Genomic DNA, 24,367 nt, shown 5'->3' with positions numbered 1-24,367 from the left:
ATGGCGTATGTGGTAGGTTCTGATGTGCATTAACATAGGTTTGACTGTTAACGCACTGTATGCGGATGGATCGAGGAAGTTACATATACGGACTGGTTACCGCGTTGCAATAATGCTTACTAGTGAATTGCGGTATTTAAAGTATAAACGCCTTTCGCAGCGTGAGGTTGCCCTCTGCGTAACCAGTCTCCTAGGATGGCGAACGAGTTCGTTGGGGGTGTGTTTTAATGACGCATGCGCGATGCCTATTCAGTGCCATCAACAAGAGACTAGACCGTCAACAACAAATGTTGCTGCATGCATTGTTGTGTTAGTTATAAACCAACGGAGTGGTATGTGATGTGTATTTCGCGCGTGTTGAGGTGCACAAAGGTGTATCATACATTAATAACAAATATTAATAAAAAAATATTCAATATGTAAAATAAACACAAATTAGTAAGTAAAGAATAGGGCTGATGATACCAGTCGGTGAACAAAGATCTCTAAAAGTAGCAACTGAATTCCATACGGTCATTGAGACCATGAGGTTTCATGGAATCAAGGAGGGTAATCCAAAAGTTTTCCCGCTGTAGTAGAAAGTTGTGGTTATCTCTGCCTTCACGTTTTTCTACGTATTCTAATACACAGTATTTCAGTTGGCCTATGTTATGTCCTGCTCCTACAAAATGTTGAGCCACTGTCGATTTCATTTGTTTAGTCCTTATGTTTGACTTGAGTTCATTATACACAGTCATAAACAGTTCTTGATTACACCATATTACTTTTTTCAGAGAACCCCCAGATGAAGGCATTTTTTTGCCGAAATGCATTGGGATGTATAAATAAGTTATATACAATGCACTCTGGGATGAAGATATACTAAGGAATTGAAAGGATGTTATTCAACATAACTGTGACACAGCAGTTTAAATAAAAACGCATTTTGAATACCAAGGAGTGTGTTCACACTAAGCTTTACTAACAAACCTGAAGAAACCTTTTTTAGACAGGACCATATACCTGTTGCCTAGGAGACATTCCCTATATCAAGAGGGATGCACCGTCATTTATATTCAATTACAGTCACATTCAGAGAGTGATCCCTGGAGCACGGCACAATTACACAACCAGGTTTTCAGCGTGGTAGTGCGCTTTACTTATTATTTTGAACTTGTCGACTCAAAAACTGAAATACTCGCGTGTGGGGATTGGGAACATTACATACCCGCTTGCCGCATGCCCTGATGAACTGGGATCACTGCCTAAAGTATCGAAGGAAGTGAGAAACCTCGGAATGACCATGGACTCCAAGCTGTCGATGAATGCCCAAGTGGATCAACTAGCAAGATCCAGCTTTGCTACTATAAAAACGCTGCAACGAATTTCCCCTCATTTGGGATTTTCACACCAGGTCCAAGCTACCATCTCCCTTGTTCTGTCCAAACTAGGTTACACCAATAGCCTCTATCACGGATCACCTTTAACGACCATGAAAATACTACTACGGATTCAGAACTCGGCTGCCAGACTACTCTTGCATATCAAACCGCGAGACCACATCTCCCCTGCATTGAAAGTCCTGCATTGGTTACCGGTTGCCAGAAGATCCACGTTCAAGCTGCTTTGTATCACTCGCAAAGCAATACATGGAATGGGACCACTCTTCATCAGGAATAAAATCACCAAACACATTCAACAAAGGAACCTCTGCTCTAAAGGAGCATCTCGCCTCAAAATCCCACCATACAAGAAAAAAACCATGGGTGGCACATCCTTCTCTGTTCAGGCAGCCAAACTATGGAACTCTTTAACCCCCAACATAAGGTCCACTGACAACCACCTTATCTTCAGAAAACTACTCAAGATTTGGCTCTTCCCCACATAAGCACCATACGCAAACAGAAATTTACAGCATATCCCTCTGTATACAAGCATTTTTTTCTCACTATAGATATGTACCTATCTTTGTGTATTACTTTGTATACACATGTAAAATAATTATGTTGAGAGAAAAAATAAATAACTAAAAATCATCTTTGGTCTACACGAACATACTTCCATTGTGCATCTATGTACCTTCCATGTACTTGGATCTGTGTGTCTGTTACTTTTCTCCTGAAAAAGCATATCCAATGCACTACCCTATTTCTCATCCTGTGCCTCTATCAATATCTTTAATCTACATATACTTACCTCCTTTATGTATCTATATACTTTCAATGTAATTATGGATCTATATATTAAACACTTTCTTCTAATTTAGCATTTCCAATGCACTACCTTTTCTCAGGCTATACTTCGCTCAATATATCTTCTATCCCAACCTTCTGACTCATCTCAAACTTCTACTACTCCCCTTCCAATGCACTACCCTATCACTCATCCTATACATCTATCAATATATCCTCTACATCCACTCTCTCATTTATCCCAAACCCCATACCACTACTATGATTGCCAAAATAACCCTTTCTAGACTCTCTCCTACTCTATCCCTCCTTGCATCATCTGACACCTCTTTTACTATACCGATCCCCTAAAACAAACCTTTCTAAACTTTTCTCTGAGTCCTCCCATCCAAAAGCCTCTACCTATTGCTAAGACCTAAAAAAAAATAAAAAAAAAAATCTTTCACTCTTTTTTAACCCTCCACTATCCTTTTCAATCGAAATGAACAGACTAACATGTTCGCTTCTCAAATTCCATATTAAACTATACTAATATACTACCCAAATAACTGAATAACATATCCACTACTGAAATTACTTCCTATTTTTTTTACTATACTAATTTCAACAGTAATTCTTTATGGGTTCCGGAGTGGCGTGCTACTCGCCAGAAAAGCACTTCAACACCCATCAGGGGTAACCAGTGCTATATGAATGCCAATCTTTCTTCCCCTTTTATCCCTCCGCTATCGTTCTCACTCCAAGTAACTGTCTAATATCCACCACTGAAATTACTTCATATTTCACCATATTAATTCACCACTAATCCTTTGTAGGCTTCCTGAATAGCGTGCGTCAACAAGCGCTATATAAATACAAACCTTTGTCCTCCTCTATCCTTCTGCTATCACTCCAAATTTAAATAACTGACAAACCTATCCACCACTTAAAATGTACTTGCATGTTTCACTATACTAATTCAACACTAATCCTCTATGGGTCCCGTAGTAGCGTGCTACTCGCCGAAAAAGCGATTCGATGCCTCGTCAGGGGTAGTAAGTGCTATATAAATGCAATTACAATGGCAAGCCCAGCCTATTGTGTTGAGTAAAAAAAACTCAGTATCGATATGCACAATAATTAGTGCTCCAGTTGGATAGATTTGGGCATCTTCTCAGCTGGCCAGTACGCACTTAGAATGGCATGTTTCTTTTTGATTATCTCAGAACAAAATTTCCTGTCCTAAAAATCACCATGGGCCGTATCACTTGCTTTAATGGGCAATCTGAGAAGGAAAAATCGTAAGTTATCTATCCGTAAGTATCAGGGTTTTTTCCCCGCCCTCTACTATTCCTAGTAAAAAAAAAAAACACACATTTATTAAAGCCTCACCAGTCTCTACAGTCCTTACAAAGTGAGCTAACTCGCCCTATAAGAGAACTTGTAGCACTTTGAGACTCCATTGCGACTCCGCACCTGCCTGCTAACCCAGGTACCAATATTTTGTGTAGAAAATTCAAATTCTTGAATTCAGCCTCTTTGGCACATACACTATTTCTGTCACACCACACATTTTCACATCATAGTAAATTATAAGATTGGGACCTTGGACTCTGACCAGTGCTGTTGCTGCAAAAGTGTGTATTACAAACACTTAATTATTGTGCTAATGCTAAAAATCTATTCATGCTACATTAGCCTTCAACACGGCTAATGATACCTTAAACAGGAACACGACCCCAGTAGGGCCAAATAAGCCACTAAACACCGCCAATCTCAAACGTTTGGTTTTAATGCTGACCACTGGCCATTCTTGGTCAACAGATAGTTAAATGATAGAACTCTGATCTCTCTTGCTACGATCTATGGCTATATGCCTAATTCCACACCTACTTGGCTTTACTGCTGCCGGTGTCCTCGGCGTCTGCTCCTCTTTTGATGCACGTTGTTCCTCTCCACTCGCCCAAATATATTACATTTGAAAAGTCTTGTTCCTGAAGAAGACCAAGTACACTAACCCCTGTGACTGCTGAAAGTTCCACTATCAAAGGGACACTATTTTGGTGTAATTTATTTTTCTGTTCTCCTGGTTGGGCTGCTTGTTCGCTCTATATACGGGCCTCAAACCATTTACTTGGTAAAATTCCTATGCTAGTTTCCTCCGAGCTAACCACGCAGTTGCATTGGTGAGGATGAGATTATTACCCTCAGTTCTTGTAATTTCTCCTGTTTACTCGGCAACCGTGTTCCTTTGGAAGAAAATGTAATGCTTTTTATTAAATCTCCTAACAAGTAGCTATTGTGGCAACGTTTTTTTATTTGCTACATAGATTACACACATACATTTCAAGCTTCTAACATCTCTTAGCCACATCAACTGTCGTAATGACTTTAGTGTGCTGTTACCAGAAGCTTGCTTCACTGATATTTTTAATCACAGGTGCCATTTTTTGTGATCTATATGTATGACTGTTGTAGTACTTGTAGAGCATTTCTTTTTGGAAATATCTAATAAAAATCTGTAAAAAACAAACAAAGGACCTCACCAGTGCAAAGAGACACCCCAAATTTTCTAATTCTTTCTTTGTCATAAACATTTTCATTTCAGCACGTACTTTGGGTACCCTAGTCCGTAGCAGCAGCCTCTTGGTTGCTATAATGCTAGGGGGTTGTATTGCTATATGTAAATCAGTTACTGTCAGTAAATTGGCTCTGTAGGCTTTTGAAGGCCTTGCATGATTTGGTTCAATCTGAAGCATTCATGATTGGTTACTTTATCTAGTATAGTGCAAGCTGAAGCTAACATATACTTTAGCCTTGTCCAACTTTGGTGCACGCAGGAGCTAACGTGGTTGGTGGAATGCTTGATTTGACCTGTGTGGTAGTGTGTGTGTGATCCCAAGAGCTACTTCAAACTTGTTGCTGCGACTTGATTGCGTGCATATGCATACTTGTGTCACAAGAGAAGTTGGGTAGCTAGCTTAGTGCACTTTTTGTGGCATAAATTACCTCTATAGTTCTGTGTGCTGCTACATTTGCCGTGTCTAGTGTGATGCAAGCTGGCCCTAATGAGCATCTTTGCCTTTAAGTACTAGGGAAAAAGCAAATCTTGCTTGGTTGCTTAAGCAGATTTGGCGAAAGCTAGGATTGAGTAGATGCCTTTCCTTTCAGTTGGTGTAATTCTTGGAGAAGCCCTAAGATGCTTTGAATATGGGTGAAGTTCTAAAATCGCTAGTACACTCAAATGCTGCTTGCTCCCATAACTTTGGGACAGCTGAAGGAACGGAGTAAAGCTGTCCAAATGCTGTGTATATACACTCTTAGTGACAACTCAAGGAAAGATGATATGTAGATTTGTCTGGCACATCTCGTGACCCGTGAGGGTATCCAGACGCGGGAGCATAGGCTCAGCAGTGCTTCTTGTTGAACAGCCAGGTCTTCAGGTTTTTTGTGGGAGTTGAGAAGTGAAGTCGCTGTCCTGATGTGTTGAGGATGTTCTTTTTAGTTTTTAGTGGTGATGGAGAAGGCATGCCCTCCTGACTTGATTCTGCGGATGTGGGGGAGGACTAGTGCAAGGGAGAGAGAGGTGGAGCACAGTCAGTCGTTTAGGTACGCTGGTCCTGTGTTGTGGAAGGGCTTTGTAGGCGTGGAAGAGCAGCTTGTATTTGCAACATTTCTGGATGGGTATCCAGTGTAGTTGATTGAGGTAGGAATTGATGTGACTGCTTCTGGAGATGTCTAGGATGAATCTAGTCTTGGTGTTTTGGATGGTCTGAAGTCTGTGCATGAGTTGGTTGGAGATGCCGATGTAGAGTATGTTACCATAATACAGCCTGCTTGTTCGGAGAACCTGTGTGACTGTGGTTCTGGTGTGTATGAGGAACATTTTTGAAAACGTTGTGAAGCATTCTGAGGATGTGGCACCAAGATGCTATCACAGCATTGACCTGTTTGTTCATCGTGAGTTTTTTGTGAAAGATGAGGCTGCAGTTTCTGGATAGACCTCTGGGGGTGGCCGTGGTACCTAAATCAGGTGGCCGTCAGGGCGAATACCAGGGGGAAGTCTTATTTCCTAAAATCAAGATCTCCATGTTCTCTGTGTTGAGTTTGAGTCAGTTCTCTCGCATGCAGTAGTCCTTGTTGGACATGCAGTATGTGAAATTGGTCCTGGAGGTGGTGTTTGTGTCGGTGAAGGAGCGGATGAGCTGAGTGTTGTCAGCATAGGAGACGGTGCTGCATGGCTAAATATGATGCGGGCAAGAGGTGCCATGTACATACTAAACCGGTTTGGGCTGAGACAGGAGCCCTGGGGGACTCTGCAGACAAGCTTCTTGTGTTCGGAGGTGAAAGTGAAGATTCTGACTTGTGTCCTGTTTGAGACGAAGGAGGCAATACAGCTCAGGACGGGCCCATGGATTCCAGAGTCCTGAAGTCTGGGGATGAAGATGCCATGGGAGAATGTGTTGAAATCCTTTGAAGGGTCGAGCAGGATGAGAGTGGGTGTTTCTCATCTGTCCATGATGGACTGGATGTTGTATATTACTGCCAGGAGTGGGGTTTCCATACTGTGGTTGCTGCTGAACCCTGACTGGATGTAGTTCAGGAGTTGGTGCTGTTCAAGATGGGCGGAGAGTTGCTTGTTGATCTTTCTCCACAACTTTGGCTGGGAAGGGCAGGAGTGAGATGGGCCTGTAGTTGTTCTGATCTTTCGGGCTGGCTGAGGGGTTCTTCATGTGATCTGTGTGTTTACAGCTGTCCGAGAAGATTCTGCTTGGGATGTAGGAGTTGATAATGATGGTGGTGAGTTTGGCACTGATTAGTGTGCCTTCCAGGTTATATTGTTGGTGAGGGCAGGGGTGTGACGGGACCCTGAGTGGATGGTCGGCATGATTCTGATGGTGTCCTTTGTAGTGAGCGGTTTCCAGTAGTACTTTGGGAGGTGGGTGCTCCTGGTGGTGGTGGGAGGTTGCGTGGTATGTCCTCTGTGGTGGGTTGGGGTTTGAAGTTAGTGTAGATCTTGAGTATTTTGTTGCGGAAAACGTCCAAAAGGTTGTCGCAGAGGGTCTGAGAGGATGATGGTATTGGAGGCTGCTGTTGGATGGTGAATTCTTTGACTGTGTTGTAGAGTTCTTTGCCAGATTGTGAGCAGGAGTCTAGTCTGAGCACGAGGGCAGCATTATTGGCTTTTTTGATCTCTGTGGTACCTTCTGAGTGCGGATTTGTAGGTGTCTCTGGAGGTGCTGTCTTGGCTGGTTCGCCATATTCTTTCCAGTTGTTTACAATAGTTCTTGAAGTCTTTTAGGTCTTCCGTGTACCAGCATGCTTGATCACAAGTTCTTGTATGTCTGATCTTATTAATGGGAGCCAGGGTGTTGTCACTGTCTTATATCAATTTGTTGAAGGTGACTAGGTAATTCTCTTTGAGAATAAGCTGGTTGGATCTAAGGCTGTGGGTCCATCTGCTTCTGTTATGATGTTCCAGTTGCGGCTACAGTTGATGGCTGATTTTGCTTTTCTGCAATGGGGTGCATTGATGTGGAAGTGTATGATGAAGTGGTCTTGTCATGTTAGTGGGGTGAGGTAGCTGAAGACAATCTTGTTGATGGTGGCAAAGACTAGGTCGATTGCATCTCCAGCGGTGTGAGTCAGACCGTGTATGAGCTGTGTGAATCCAATGTTATCGAGGCTCTCTATGAGGTTGGTGGCGTTGCAGTCTGTTGGGTAATTGAGATGAATGTTGAGATCGCAGAGCAGAAGTAAGTTTTTCGATCTAACGGCAATGGAAGTGATAAAGCTGGTGAGGAGGTTGCTGAAGGTGGTTCGGGGTCCGGGTGGTTGAAAAGCAAGGGTGCCTAAGATGGTCATTGAGGGGCTGTTATGTAGTTGGAAGTGTAAGTGTTCCATGGACGTTTGTTGATCCGTTGCGATGGTGATGGTGTCTTTGTAGATGATTGTGAGGCCACTTCTGGAATTTTGGAGCCTGTCGCGGCGGACAGTCTTGTAGCTGGGGGGCTGGTCAGTGCGATGGCAGGGGTGGATGACGGACTGAGCCATGTTGAGAGGAGCTGGCCTAACGGCTAAGGCGCTCGACCTCGGACCTGGGGATCTGGGTTCGAGTCTCGGTAACGACGCCAAAACCTCCTGTGATTCTGGGCAAATCACTTAATCTCCCCGTGCCTAAAAAAAATGAGTCCTCGTGTAACAAAAAAAAAAACAAAAATGTAACTTGTGCTATGTAAAGCGCTCTGATACCTGATTCGGTTCGGGTCTAGTTCGCACTATATAAAACTCCACAAAAAAAAAGTTGTGGTGAGAAAGAGGCTGTCTGTGGAATGTGTGTCGATGAGGTCCCAGACCTCGGTGGTATGTTTGCAGAGAGATCTGATGTTGATCACGCAGGCGATGTGGGACGAGGTGTGTGTGGAGGGTGGTATGCGAAAGGTGCCACAAGAGCATCAGTGAGCACATGAGAGAGTACCTGCTGTGCAAAGCGGGGGCAGCAGTCGTGACGGCATCCAGTTTGAGTGCTAGCAGGTTGGTGGAACTGGAGCTGTGGCGGTTGGATGGACCAGGGTCTGTGTTGCTGGGTGCGGGCCAGGCGCTGATGGCCTTGCCTTTGGCTCTCTAGCGGCGCGGGTGTCTAGCAGCCTCTATTGGGTACATCCTAGGAGGGCTACGGGAGTGGGGGTGCGGGGCTAGGGATGAGCAGGAAACTGCATCAGTGGAACAGATAGGGAGTTGGGTGAGGAGGAAGGTGGAAACGCGCAGGAGGAGTTTGTACGGATGAGAGGCTCCCTAAAGTGAGAGGAGAAGTGAGGTAGAAGAGCGGAGCTAATGCAGACGGAGCAAAAAGGCAACAAAAATGGGCACAGATACAGCCACAAAAGACTAGTAAAGAGCACAGGAAGGGGCACAGAATACTGGTCTGAGCAAGGAAGCGGGCCCTAAAAAATGGGCTCTATAGCAGTACGAGCACAAAAGCGCCAAAAAAAAACTAACAGGCAAAGAAGACCGGAGAGCACAAAAGACAAACTGGGACTAGAATAACAAAAGCACAAATGTAAATGTGTAGTATTTATATAGCGCACTTCTACCCGGAGGCCTCGTAGCACTGTATTCATACCGCTGTGGAACCCATCCTGGCTTTCCTGTGAAATGTCCACTCCTGGGCACCCCCAAGGTGAAGCCAGGCATCCAAGCGCTGCTGGGGCCATTGTGTAGATTAAGCAAGCTATTGCTCAGTCACAGAGTGGGACCCATGATTAGACTAGGCACCGAGGCGAGAATTAACAGGTCAGGGGAAATTGAGTCCACGAGCCGCCGAGGCGGGAATTGAACCCTGATCCCGGCCAGACCTCTGCATCAGGGTCTGCCACTCTAACCATTGAGCAACGCTCAAGAGAAGGCCAACGAGCACAGAAAACAAAGCTGGCACAGACACCAAGCATAAAAGAGCTCAAAAGGCAGAGCGCAAGTATAAATGTAGAGGAGTGAATACGAGCAGAGTGAAAACAGAAGGAGTCGAAGAGAGACCTAGCGCAGGGAGGCTTGGCCTCGCAGCAGAAGGCCGAGTTGGAAAGGGACTGAGACTGGTCATAGGGCAGTCCAAGATAATTCGGAGCTGAGGCATGTGCTTGTGGGAAGGATGGGACAGTTATATCGAACCCCCTAATTGAAAGAAACTAACATGATGTTCCTAAGTATACAATTTCAGAATCAGTCATTTTTCTTGCAACATAGAAATCTAACTGGTCTGTTTAACACTTCATTGTAAAAATAATGTGTATACTGCATATATAACCTGGTCAAATCTAATCAAATTAGAAATGTTTCTAAATCAAAATATTTAGGGCCAAGATCAAGGCATTATGGGGACTTGTTAGGTAAATAATGCATAAGTGGTTGGGCCTGATGGACCACACATGCTGTTATCTCAAAGCCATGCGCACATTACAACTGGGGAATATGCTCTGATATTGAATTGAGGTACGCTTCTGACTATCTTGACACGGATCAACAGGAGATGACTTAACTGAGGAATAAGTTTGTCTGTCCTTATGAATTCTTTATCTAATATTTACTGCTTTGTAGATGACTACTAATTTTATTTTATCCTGGTTACGTGGTTAGACAATATGTAACCGAAAAATGCTACCCAATAACTTTAACTTAATAAGACAGTATTACTTTCTATCCTCAGAAACTGGTTCTGAGGAGAAACACCTTTAAACTCCTTTTAAAAATATACTGCTGTCTCATATTGGATCTGAATTAACTCGGGAATCACCAGGTCTCGTGTTCAGAATTAACTATTGCTGATAGGTCAATCATATAGTGCAAATACAGAGTTAATTGTTCTGAAATAAGCTCACTCCTGATAGATGCCTCTTTCAGGAGATTCTACCTCTTATGCAGGGACGTCATTTAGAGGTCGCAGCTGCGACCCTAATCATCAGCTTGCAACCCTATGCGTATTGTCTGCACCCCCAAAATTTCCGATGATAAACTGAAATAATCAAACCGTGTCAAAGGCTTGGATAGGATACTCTGGCTCCTGTTTCTTTAGCTTCAGGTCACGCCTTTTCTCTTACAGGACTGCCAGTTTGCTGTGTAAATAGGAACATGAGGAAGAAGTGCACGGACAGGAGAACAGGAATAAACATGGAGGTACAAAATGGCAAACAATAGAGGTAAACTTAGTATGTTGGGTGCAACGTTGGGGGGCAAAGAGGAGGTGTGTGCTGACCGCAGGCAACACATGCGGACATTGGTATCTCCAAGCACCACTAGTTTCAAGGGTTGCACTTTTTAAGTTGATCTTGACTTCAGGTAACCAGCACATACCTTTGGAAAACAAATGGTGCTGTTGAATTTGGATTTCACATGCATGTATCAGAAACTACATTGCAAATTATTGGTTTAAATAGTTTGGAGTACAGTCACATGCAGTCTCTGACCATATTTGTGAAACTGGCTGACTTGATTTTTTTATATGCATCTTGCATAACGGCTGCATTTTGATTCAACTAAGGATGAGATTGAAATGACAGAGCGCATATAAATGCAAAGTTTTGCTTTGGCATTGTTTCTTAATACAGTCACTACGCTTTAAAAACATGAAAGTACATCTGGGTCTCACTCTAACCATTTCAGAAACTAAACATATCTCCTTGGACTAATAATATTTTTTGCTTTGAATCCTGTAGAATCAGTCCTTTCCTTTTATATGGAATGTTATGTTTAGGGATTTCTGCAAACGCTCCTGGATGGTTTCTTTACATGATTCATAGGTAACACATGCTATCATCTTGGTCATTCAGGGTTGACAGGTGAGGTGAAGAACTAAAAATGTATGTTGACAGTGAACTCCTTTTACTAGTTAGTACCGGCCTTCATTTCCCCACCCTGGCAGCTGCTTGAGTATGAGTTTGACTCATTATTTTTTAGCAAGCTTCGGCAAAGCCAGTAGACCTTGCTAATGCGAGATCTATTGTCTTTTTCAGTTTTTTAGCCATGTTGTACTGCAGTGTGGCTGCTGTGCTGCATGGCTAAAAGAAAAAGGAAAAAAGTTTCAAAAGCCCTATGGTGCATTGTACGCTGGCTGTGTCATAACGTTTATTTTTGTACTTTAAACCATGGTGCAGAGCAGCTGTAAAGCTTGGCAAAAAAATATTTCCAGAGACTGAATGTTAAAGCAAAAAAACAGGTGTCGCACATGCAAGAGCTATTGGCTTTGCCATTGTGTTTTAGCCATGTTTTACACCAGCGTGACTGCCACTCAGCATGGCTAAAAGTTAGTGGCATGGGGAGAGTGGTGTGGAGTGGCAGAGACTGTTGTATTGGAGTGGCACAGTGTGAAGTCGTGTAGGGTGGCATACACTGGATTGCCATAGATTAGACTGGTGTAGAGTGCATTGGCAGATATTACTGCAGAGGATGGTGGCATAGAGTGCAAGTGCATTGAGTGCAATGGCACTGGATTCAGGTGCGTACAATGCAGCGTATTAAAACGCAGTGGCGTAGAGAGGTGTATGGTAGAGTGCAATGGAGAGTAGAATGGACTGGCCAAGAGTGCAGTGGCGTGGAGTGGTGTAAAGTAGTGCATAATAGAGTGCAGTGGCGTGGAAAGCAGTGGTGTAGTGTCAGTGTGGAGTAGATTGAAACTGTAGACCACTCCACTCTGCGCCAATCTACTTCACTCAATGCCAATCTACTCCATGCCATTGCACTCCCTGCTATGCCACTGTACTCTGACACACTATGCTGCTGCTCTCTACGCTAATCTACCCCACTGTACTCGCTGCACTATGACACTCTATTCCACTGCTCTCTACGCCACTACTCTATATTCTGCACCACTAAATGGTACTCTGCCCTACTCCACTCCACGGCACTGCCCTCTAAGCCAGAGTGCAGTGGCGTAGAGTGGAGTGCTGCAGAGTAGAGTGCAGTTGCTTTAGAGTGTTACAGATCGTAATGGCATATAGTAAAGTATTGTAGAGTGCAGTGGCTTAGATTGGAGTAGATGCGTAGACTGCAGGGGAATAAAGTTGTTACAGATTCAAGTGTATTTGCATAGATTGTATTGGCTTAGTGTTGTTGAAGCTGACCCTTTTTTCAGGGTTAGCCCCCAAACCTTTTGCCTTCCTCTGCCTATTTTTCTGACATTCTTTTTGTTCGCTTTAGGACTCTTGGCACTTTCCCACTGCTAATCAGTGCTAAAGTGCGTATGCTCTCTCCTCCAAAACACGGTATGATTGGTATATTTGATTTAATAATAAGTCCCTAGTACAGGGCACTACATGTGCCCAAAACCTGTAAATCAAATGCTCCTGATTTTCCCACCCACATGATTAGCCCTTTAAACTTGTCTCAGGCCTGCCACTGCAGAAAGCCTTTGTATTTAATTTCAAACTTCCATATCGACTTGACGAGTTCACCTACTTGCCAAGTCAAACCTTCCCTTTTACTATATGTAAGGCACACCTAAGGTAGGCCCAAGGTAACCTCCTGGGTAGGGTATAGTGTATTTAAAAGGTAGGACATGTGCTTTTAAGTTTTACATTCCTGGTAGTGAAAAACCGCAAAATTAGTTTTTCACTACAAATCCCATAGGTTAGCATTGGAGCTGCCTTGTAAAATTTTACAAGTGTAAATTCCTATTGGGAGCAGATAGAGATTTGTAGTTTGGGGTTCCTTTAGAAAGGTGGCATTTTTTTACCATTCGGTGCCTTGTCTGTCCCTAGAATACACGTCTGGGTTGGTTGACAGTTGGGCTTTTGAAGTTGGCCTCCAAGCTTTTCTGCAATAAGAGCTACTTATGTTCACAGGAAATCATCCAGAGCTACTAATATTAGTGGTGTAACAGTGACCACCCCATCCTAGATTGTTAGCAGTGATCACATCAGTGCACGAGGCAGGGTTTCCAGCACTAATGTAAAACAAGCATTTGCAATGAAATAGGTCTCGCGTATGCGAGACTTTAAGCTGGTGGCATTGTAAATGACAATGCCTTTCATTTATCTGTTTAGAAAACAAACACATAAATAAAAGAGATTGTCGTTTACAATGCTAATAGCTTAAACCTTCGACCTCAGAGGGGTGGGAGGGGTGAGATGGTATTGGCCACGGCACAGGGGTTCCTGGAGTATGGAGTACACAGCTATCTGTGCAAAATGCTCGCCTGTCCATTCCAGGCTTTCGCCAGCCATGGACTAGTAACTAGTAATCCCCCCCCCCGCCCCCACCCAAAAAGATGGTGGCGGCTATAGATGAAGCAGACTGCTGTGGCAAAGTAAATAAAGGAACGCAGCCACTATAGTTAAAACGGACTGCACTGCCAAACAATGCAAATCTAGATTAAAAACAAGCTGGTTTTGTAAATATGATGCTGCCACCATTACTAAGCGAGCTGGATTTGTAAATATGACATGTCCGCCAATACTAAAAAAAATATAAAGACACGTGCCATGATGCTTTAGAGGAAAGCATAAAACATACCGAGTGACAACATACGTAAAAAGGCCGGTCCTCGTGGGAGGTTACAAATGTAGACAAGGCAGTTCTAAGGAGGGACTACTAAGCCTATTCATGAACCAAAAGCAACCATTTAGAAAGGACAGTAACAGGAGCCAATTGAAAAGATGGTCGGAAAATTGGCAGAGCTTCAAGTCCATACCTGAATACAGAATGCCTCGCAGAGCAGCGCATGTGCTGCCCAGGCGTGACCTAAAAATCCTTTGACAATGTGAAATAACTGTACATGGATAATAAATAAATGCCTTGGCTGCAATCCCTGTAATACATCTCCCCAACTCAATAATAGTCTTAACACATTTTGAAATGTTTGAATACATTAAATTTAACCAAGCAAAAGTTTCTATATTATAGAGGACTGGGCTGCACACAGGAGAGCTACTCACAGGTAGGTGGAGAGCTACTGGTAGCTCACGAGCTACTTGAGACACTTGACAGTTGAACAAATGGGGAGTTCTTGGTGTGCCCTGTATATCCTGATGGCCCATCACCAGGCTGATGCTTCTTCCTGAGCTAGAGTGGTGAGAGCAGTTGACACTTGCACCTGAATAGGTCTGTGCCTGTCTCCTCAAAAAGAGTTGCATACCTCCCTGTAGTGTGGAGGAGCCTAGACCAGAAAGGGCTGGGTCTGGTGCACTACAAAGACCTTTCTTTGAAGTCTATACCAACCTATTATGGGCGCACTACCTTAACATCAGGGTACAAAGTATAATTATTTGTAGTAATCACTAAGGTGCTTCAAGAGGAATGATGCGTATCCAACATCAACTGGCTTCATGTGAAGTAATACTGAAAACAATATCCTCTGAGCACACCCACAGTTCAATCAAGTAATTCCAACGTGTATATGGCAAGTAACTCCAATCCTCAGGAGTCGGTTCAAATTAATATAATCTCCAAAGTCAATGCAAACAAAAGTCCACTTTCTGTATAAGAAGTCCTTATAATTTATTTCACAAGTTGATTACACCAGCCAACACGTGTTTCGTCGTGTATATATTGTACCTCGACTTCTTCAGGGCTGTAATCAAACAAAACATTTCCTACTATCAGTAAAAAATATTTTCATGTAACTAAAATTAGATGTGAAATAGTACCAATCGCCAACCATTAAGATAAAAGGCCTGCAGAGTGAAGAGTTTGAAGTGAGAAAAATGAAATAACAGAAAGCCATTCCAGTCTTAATAAGCACCCAGTGTAAAACGAAAGAGAAAGAACCCTATTACCAAGATATATAAGCAAGGTGGGGGTAAATAATCACCTCTGTATCTTTCCGTAATCTCTCTTTTATATTATAGTCCTCATAACACGAACAAGTCAATCAATCTGTAACAACAGAGGCGTAACATATAATATATACCTTATATCCTGTCACTTCTATCCAAAAGGCACCTGTTTGACCCACTAGTGAATCCAAACAGAAATAATATGCCAGCTAAAATTAAGCGATCACCCCCTATGTTATGAATCAATCGGGTTTACCTTCAAAATTCTCCTCGTAACTCATCCAGCAATATGTCAACAGTGTCTGTCTCTCCAAACACCTATAATTATCTACCAAAATCAAAATTAATTATGTTGCAAACCAAGTATATATTGCTGGATAGAATTAAACCTAACGCGTATCCTACAAAACTCACCCAGTAAAAATCATCTGGTGTGTTCTAATATATTATCATTTAGACTCCAAACATCCAAAGTATCCTAAACAATAGAAATAGCACATGTCACACCTCAATTCACGGTCCATATGCCATAAATGAAATTATTAAACCATCCTGTGAGTACAAACATCTGTGTCAATGTATATTCCTGTAAACAATATACCAAGTTTAAATAAACTTATTTCACATAACCCTTTTTATGTACAATGTTGCCCTAAGTCATCCCCACTATCAATATCACATTCACTTCTATGCAAGTGAGGGAGATCAGTAAGTGTCAAAACACCAAATATTAATGCGCTAATCCATTCTCTCCTCCCATAATTAAGATAGAATTACATATACTCACCAACGGTAACTATAAATTATATATTATGCACAGGGTCGTCTTCTCTTGGTCAATATACGGTTATCTGTATCAAAATAATGACTAAAGTAAGATAACCCGTATCAAGTCTCTAGTTACATAGAGTAGATAAATTTTGCCCACACTCACCAAACGTCGTTATCTTCAAATATCTCGACTGCCTGAAATATATGTAAAAGGAAACGGATATAAATATCAATACCGTTTCAGAATATAGTGTTTACCATAAAACTACCGCCAACTCGACTCGAAATATACCTGTGTTCTGCTTATAAGCATTTCCTTCTAAGTCAAACGTTCACATCCAAGTATTGGCGTCTAACTTGGGCGCCATCTTAGAGTGTCCTTAAATATGCTGTTTCAGCGCGCGCCATCTTGTAACATGTTACTATTAGTTCTAAAATCCCAAGCAAGAAATTAAATATGCACTCAAGCCAAATGAATATCAATACTCCAGAATCATACAATTACCTATAATCGTACTATATAGTATTTTAAGTACGCTAACTAAACTAAAATACGAAATCTCGGCATTACACATGGGCGCCATCTTGGAATGGGCTAAGATGCGATAGTATGTAAGCGCCATCTTTCAGTATGTTCGTAACATTATTAAGAGTAAACACACGTTACTCCATATATATTTCTGGTCTAAACTAATATCACTGATACGTTAACAGGCATCATAGTGTAATGATGCATATAATATCCATACACGTTGGCGATCCATTCAATTATCCGATTACGATCGGATTTCCAGAGTAATTCATAGATCTAATTCAGACCCTATGCTTATCAACCGTAAACTCCGGGATAATGTACTAATCCATTCATATATCTATACATACCTAAGTAGCCAGATCACAGAAATAAAACCATATTAAGTATCCATATTGTACCATGGTAGAGGGTGAGTAGAGTTAATGAAGGGTAAATGTTAGCCAGTTATCCAAACGTAAGGCAACCGAGGGTGCAATATCATCTTAACTACTCAATCACATTTCATCATCTTACATATAATATTTAGAAGGGAAGCAAAGTTAAATCCTAGGGACTGTGCGTCCCTGTACAGTCTAGTTCCAGAAATCTGCTAGGTGTCGACAGCAGTCATTAATATATTTACAGAAAATTGCAAAAGAAACAACACATAGGTCAAAGATCAGCCCAATTTCTACTCATTGCCCAAGAAGTACTGGTATTCATTATCAATATTAAGCCCATACTGGACCGATTTCAGTTTCATTATCCACAGTACCTCCCTACGTCTGAGTTTCAGAGTTCTGTTACCTCCCCTGGGATCCTGAAGTACATGCTCTATTGCATGATAACAAAATTGGTGATTTTCCTGATTATCAATGTTCTGGACATAATGAGCAGCTATTGGGTATCTAGTGTCCCCATTTTTCCAAGCCCTGATATGCTCCATCATTCTGTCTCTTAGTCTTCTTATCGTGCTGCCCACGTAAATCTGTCCACATGAACAGACTATAACATACACCACAAAGGAGGTTACACAGTTCATGAAAGTATCTATTTCATACATTACTGAATTATTGTAGCTGAAACTCACAATCTTTTTACAGGCCCATCTGCAGCAATTACAACGCCCACATTTGTAAAATCCCTTAGTCACACTCCTGGGCCAAATTTCTCTATTTCTAATTGGATAACTTGGGCTTAAGTCACTCGCCAAGGTTCTCCCTTTCCTGAAGGTCACAGCCGGTCTCTGTCCAATGTGTTCTAATAAATCCTTATCAGAAGATAACAGGTGCCAGTGTCGATTTAGAATAGAGTACAATTTATTGGACTCTGTATTGTAATTAGTCACTAGGCGTACCTCTCGTTCTTTCTTCTCTGTAATTTCCTTATCTTTTAATGTTTGATATCGTTCAAGTTTATGGACACGTATTTTTGCCTTCTCAATAACAGCCCGTTGGTAACCCCTAGCATGAAATCTGGAAGACATATCCTGTACTGTATCCTTAAATTCATCGTCCTCCGAACAGTTCCTCCTAGCTCTGACCATCTCTCCATACGGGATGGATTTTATCTGAGAATTGGGGTGGCAACTCTTAGCGTGTAATAGTGAGTTACAACTAGTCTCCTTCCTATACATCTTGGAACACAACTTATTTCCTTTTATATATAACTCAACATCGAGAAAATAAATCCTCTCTTTATCATATTGGGTTGTGAACCTCAAATTAACATCATTACTGTTAAGGTATTCAAAAAAACACAGAAGGTCCTCCAGACTGCCGGTCCAGATCATGAGACAGTCGTCTATGAAACGACCCCAATATTGAATATATTCAGTCCACCTGACCCCACGACGACCCCAGATCCACTCCGCCTCGAACCATCCCATGAACAGGTTGGCAAAAGACGGAGCAAACCTGGAGCCCATCGCGGTCCCAAGGCGCTGTCTATACCAATTACGGTTAAACACAAATACATTGTTACTAAGCACTATCTGTGTCATATCTAGTATCATCTTTGTGTGCTCATAGTACTCAGCTGGTCTCCTGTTGAAAAAGGTCTCCACTGCATGAATTCCCAAAGTGTGGTCTATATTTGAGTATAATGAGACCACATCTAGTGTTACAAGAAACATGTCACTTTGCCAGGTCACATCTGACATCATATTCAAAACATGCTTAGTGTCCCTAATATAGGAGGGTAAATTTTCAACAAACGGTCTCATAAATATGTCAATATACTCAGATATCTTTTCAGTCGGACCCCCAATACCAGAGATAATTGGCCGTCCGGGTGGGTTCTCCCTATTCTTATGTACCTTAGGTAAGGTGTATAAACAAGGAGCTTTAGGTGTCGTGATTGTCAAATAGTTATACTCATCCAAATCCAATAGCGACATATCATACCAATTTCTAAGTCTCTCATTGATCATTATCATTAGGGATGGCAGTGGATTGTTGGATAAAGGCTCGTAATATCTATGATCATCTAACTGTGACATAATTTCTGCATTGTATTTGATGGTATCCATTACTACCACGTTGCCACCCTTGTCAGCCATTCGAATTGTGATGTCACTATTGGATTTAAGGAGTTTAAGTGCTTTTCTTTCTCCCTGTGTAAGATTGTCTGATTTTTTGTAGAAGCCACCCTTAGACCGTTTATCTATGAGTTTATCAATTTCAAATTCCACAGACTTGTGGAACGCATCTATAGTATTGCCTATGCCCAATTGAGGAGTCCACTTAGATTTCAATTTTAGACCGCTGCTTTGACTGAGATATCTGTTAATCTCTAAGTCCTCCAAGACTCTAGACAGTGTAATAGGGTCTTCCTCATTCTCTGTCAATGAAAGTAACAGTTTTGTAGCATTAACCCCTTCTATGGTCAGGTCACTTAATTGACTGTGTAAGGTAGTACTTTTGTCTTTTAATGGTGCATGAACAAAAAATTTTTTTTAATTTTCAAAAGTCTCACAAATTTATAAACATCAATCTTGGTCATGTACCAGTCCGAGATAACATTAGGACAAAATCCTAGTCCCTTTTTCAACAGTTTAATCATGTCATTGGTCAATTCAAATTCAGATATATTGATAATCTCAATCTCATTTTCAATATTGCTCTGCATATCATTCAATCCTTCCATGACCTCAGCCTCATTCCCCTTCTTGCATCCTGTTGTCCTCCTGCCCCTGGATCCTCTCCTAGTCTTGTATTTCCGCCACCTCTGCCCCTGATCGTGGAGTCCCGATTCCCAATTCTGTGACGCTTCACCTCTTCTAAAAAATCATTCTCTCGTGTGCCTGGTTCGGCCACCGCCCCTCCATTCACCTCTTCACTCTCACTACTTACTATAGATGAGGCATCAGTTTCACTAGCTGCAACGCTAGGTGTGGCAGTTGCTTTCTGCTTGGAACCACGGGGTTGTCTAATTAAGTAATCAAAGCGCTTAGCAAAGGTGAAAACGCGGCCCGCTTTATAATCATTCTCATCTCTTTGCAGCTTCCGTGCCTTCCTACGCTTTATATCTGCCTGGAGATCTGTTAGGAAGTTATCCAAAATAGTGTAATTTTTCATAATCACTTCTGGTTGGTTAAGTTCTTTAATTTCCTCCTCTAATTTATGTATCTCTTCGAGCAATTTCTTAATCTTCCTCTCTGCATTCTCTATAAGAATGTTAATAAGATTTCTGGAGGAATTTGTGAGCTCTCGCTCCCAATTTGCTAACAGGTCTGGTTCCAGGTTTTCGTATGTGGGCATGATTTGAGACCTCAAGCCCCTAGGTATTCTATTAAGCAGAAGATACTGTTTCAATGTAGCTGCGTCCCACCACTTGTTAAGCTCCTGTCTTTTCAAATTCTCCAATCTTTTGAATTTCTCCTTCAGACCCTCCGTCTTAGCAGGTGTCGGTGCATTGACTGTCTTGCCTTGCTTTTTCCCTGTCTTGAGATTATTAAATAGCTCCTGTGCTTCCTGATCTCTATTCATTATAAAGATAGGTATAACGTACCCTCCCGGTGGCAGCTCCAAGTTGCAAAAAAGTTCAATTAAGAAGTGGATACCAACCTATTATGGGCGCACTACCTTAACATCAGGGTACAAAGTATAATTATTTGTAGTAATCACTAAGGTGCTTCAAGAGGAATGATGCGTATCCAACATCAACTGGCTTCATGTGAAGTAATACTGAAAACAATATCCTCTGAGCACACCCACAGTTCAATCAAGTAATTCCAACGTGTATATGGCAAGTAACTCCAATCCTCAGGAGTCGGTTCAAATTAATATAATCTCCAAAGTCAATGCAAACAAAAGTCCACTTTCTGTATAAGAAGTCCTTATAATTTATTTCACAAGTTGATTACACCAGCCAACACGTGTTTCGTCGTGTATATATTGTACCTCGACTTCTTCAGGGCTGTAATCAAACAAAACATTTCCTACTATCAGTAAAAAATATTTTCATGTAACTAAAATTAGATGTGAAATAGTACCAATCGCCAACCATTAAGATAAAAGGCCTGCAGAGTGAAGAGTTTGAAGTGAGAAAAATGAAATAACAGAAAGCCATTCCAGTCTTAATAAGCACCCAGTGTAAAACGAAAGAGAAAGAACCCTATTACCAAGATATATAAGCAAGGTGGGGGTAAATAATCACCTCTGTATCTTTCCGTAATCTCTCTTTTATATTATAGTCCTCATAACACGAACAAGTCAATCAATCTGTAACAACAGAGGCGTAACATATAATATATACCTTATATCCTGTCACTTCTATCCAAAAGGCACCTGTTTGACCCACTAGTGAATCCAAACAGAAATAATATGCCAGCTAAAATTAAGCGATCACCCCCTATGTTATGAATCAATCGGGTTTACCTTCAAAATTCTCCTCGTAACTCATCCAGCAATATGTCAACAGTGTCTGTCTCTCCAAACACCTATAATTATCTACCAAAATCAAAATTAATTATGTTGCAAACCAAGTATATATTGCTGGATAGAATTAAACCTAACGCGTATCCTACAAAACTCACCCAGTAAAAATCATCTGGTGTGTTCTAATATATTATCATTTAGACTCCAAACATCCAAAGTATCCTAAACAATAGAAATAGCACATGTCACACCTCAATTCACGGTCCATATGCCATAAATGAAATTATTAAACCATCCTGTGAGTACAAACATCTGTGTCAATGTATATTCCTGTAAACAATATACCAAGTTTAAATAAACTTATTTCACATAACCCTTTTTATGTACAATGTTGCCCTAAGTCATCCCCACTATCAATATCACATTCACTTCTATGCAAGTGAGGGAGATCAGTAAGTGTCAAAACACCAAATATTAATGCGCTAATCCATTCTCTCCTCCCATAATTAAGATAGAATTACATATACTCACCAACGGTAACTATAAATTATATATTATGCACAGGGTCGTCTTCTCTTGGTCAATATACGGTTATCTGTATCAAAATAATGACTAAAGTAAGATAACCCGTATCAAGTCTCTAGTTACATAGAGTAGATAAATTTTGCCCACACTCACCAAACGTCGTTATCTTCAAATATCTCGACTGCCTGAAATATATGTAAAAGGAAACGGATATAAATATCAATACCGTTTCAGAATATAGTGTTTACCATAAAACTACCGCCAACTCGACTCGAAATATACCTGTGTTCTGCTTATAAGCATTTCCTTCTAAGTCAAACGTTCACATCCAAGTATTGGCGTCTAACTTGGGCGCCATCTTAGAGTGTCCTTAAATATGCTGTTTCAGCGCGCGCCATCTTGTAACATGTTACTATTAGTTCTAAAATCCCAAGCAAGAAATTAAATATGCACTCAAGCCAAATGAATATCAATACTCCAGAATCATACAATTACCTATAATCGTACTATATAGTATTTTAAGTACGCTAACTAAACTAAAATACGAAATCTCGGCATTACACATGGGCGCCATCTTGGAATGGGCTAAGATGCGATAGTATGTAAGCGCCATCTTTCAGTATGTTCGTAACATTATTAAGAGTAAACACACGTTACTCCATATATATTTCTGGTCTAAACTAATATCACTGATACGTTAACAGGCATCATAGTGTAATGATGCATATAATATCCATACACGTTGGCGATCCATTCAATTATCCGATTACGATCGGATTTCCAGAGTAATTCATAGATCTAATTCAGACCCTATGCTTATCAACCGTAAACTCCGGGATAATGTACTAATCCATTCATATATCTATACATACCTAAGTAGCCAGATCACAGAAATAAAACCATATTAAGTATCCATATTGTACCATGGTAGAGGGTGAGTAGAGTTAATGAAGGGTAAATGTTAGCCAGTTATCCAAACGTAAGGCAACCGAGGGTGCAATATCATCTTAACTACTCAATCACATTTCATCATCTTACATATAATATTTAGAAGGGAAGCAAAGTTAAATCCTAGGGACTGTGCGTCCCTGTACAGTCTAGTTCCAGAAATCTGCTAGGTGTCGACAGCAGTCATTAATATATTTACAGAAAATTGCAAAAGAAACAACACATAGGTCAAAGATCAGCCCAATTTCTACTCATTGCCCAAGAAGTACTGGTATTCATTATCAATATTAAGCCCATACTGGACCGATTTCAGTTTCATTATCCACAGTACCTCCCTACGTCTGAGTTTCAGAGTTCTGTTACCTCCCCTGGGATCCTGAAGTACATGCTCTATTGCATGATAACAAAATTGGTGATTTTCCTGATTATCAATGTTCTGGACATAATGAGCAGCTATTGGGTATCTAGTGTCCCCATTTTTCCAAGCCCTGATATGCTCCATCATTCTGTCTCTTAGTCTTCTTATCGTGCTGCCCACGTAAATCTGTCCACATGAACAGACTATAACATACACCACAAAGGAGGTTTCACAGTTCATGAAAGTATCTATTTCATACATTACTGAATTATTGTAGCTGAAACTCACAATCTTTTTACAGGCCCATCTGCAGCAATTACAACGCCCACATTTGTAAAATCCCTTAGTCACACTCCTGGGCCAAATTTCTCTATTTCTAATTGGATAACTTGGGCTTAAGTCACTCGCCAAGGTTCTCCCTTTCCTGAAGGTCACAGCCGGTCTCTGTCCAATGTGTTCTAATAAATCCTTATCAGAAGATAACAGGTGCCAGTGTCGATTTAGAATAGAGTACAATTTATTGGACTCTGTATTGTAATTAGTCACTAGGCGTACCTCTCGTTCTTTCTTCTCTGTAATTTCCTTATCTTTTAATGTTTGATATCGTTCAAGTTTATGGACACGTATTTTTGCCTTCTCAATAACAGCCCGTTGGTAACCCCTAGCATGAAATCTGGAAGACATATCCTGTACTGTATCCTTAAATTCATCGTCCTCCGAACAGTTCCTCCTAGCTCTGACCATCTCTCCTTGCTGGATGAGTTACGAGGAGAATTTTGAAGGTAAACCCGATTGATTCATAACATAGGGGGTGATCGCTTAATTTTAGCTGGCATATTATTTCTGTTTGGATTCACTAGTGGGTCAAACAGGTGCCTTTTGGATAGAAGTGACAGGATATAAGGTATATATTATATGTTACGCCTCTGTTGTTACAGATTGATTGACTTGTTCGTGTT

At 41.3% G+C, this 24,367-nt stretch overlaps 1 protein-coding gene across 9 annotated transcripts in view; it reads left to right on the top strand.

Annotated features, from left to right (window-relative positions):
- Positions 1–24,367, top strand: part of CNOT4 (CCR4-NOT transcription complex subunit 4) — a 681,024-nt gene that overhangs the window by 18,579 nt on the left and 638,078 nt on the right. For 2 of the 9 annotated variants that reach the window (XM_078671712.1, XM_078671736.1), the window contains exon 2: positions 10,744–10,817. The exons of 6 other annotated variants lie outside the window; for them this stretch is intronic. The gene's annotated coding sequence lies outside the window, so the exon portion shown is untranslated. Of the gene's footprint in view, positions 1–10,743; positions 10,841–24,367 lie in introns of all 9 variants that reach the window. One more of the 9 variants, XM_078671703.1, reaches the window with a different exon arrangement.

This window comes from Lissotriton helveticus, chromosome 1_1 (genome assembly GCF_964261635.1).
Source record: "Lissotriton helveticus chromosome 1_1, aLisHel1.1, whole genome shotgun sequence".
Classification (NCBI taxonomy): Eukaryota; Metazoa; Chordata; class Amphibia; order Caudata; family Salamandridae; genus Lissotriton; species Lissotriton helveticus.
Note: the sequence above shows the minus strand (reverse complement) of the source record. Positions and strands in the feature narration are given on the sequence as shown.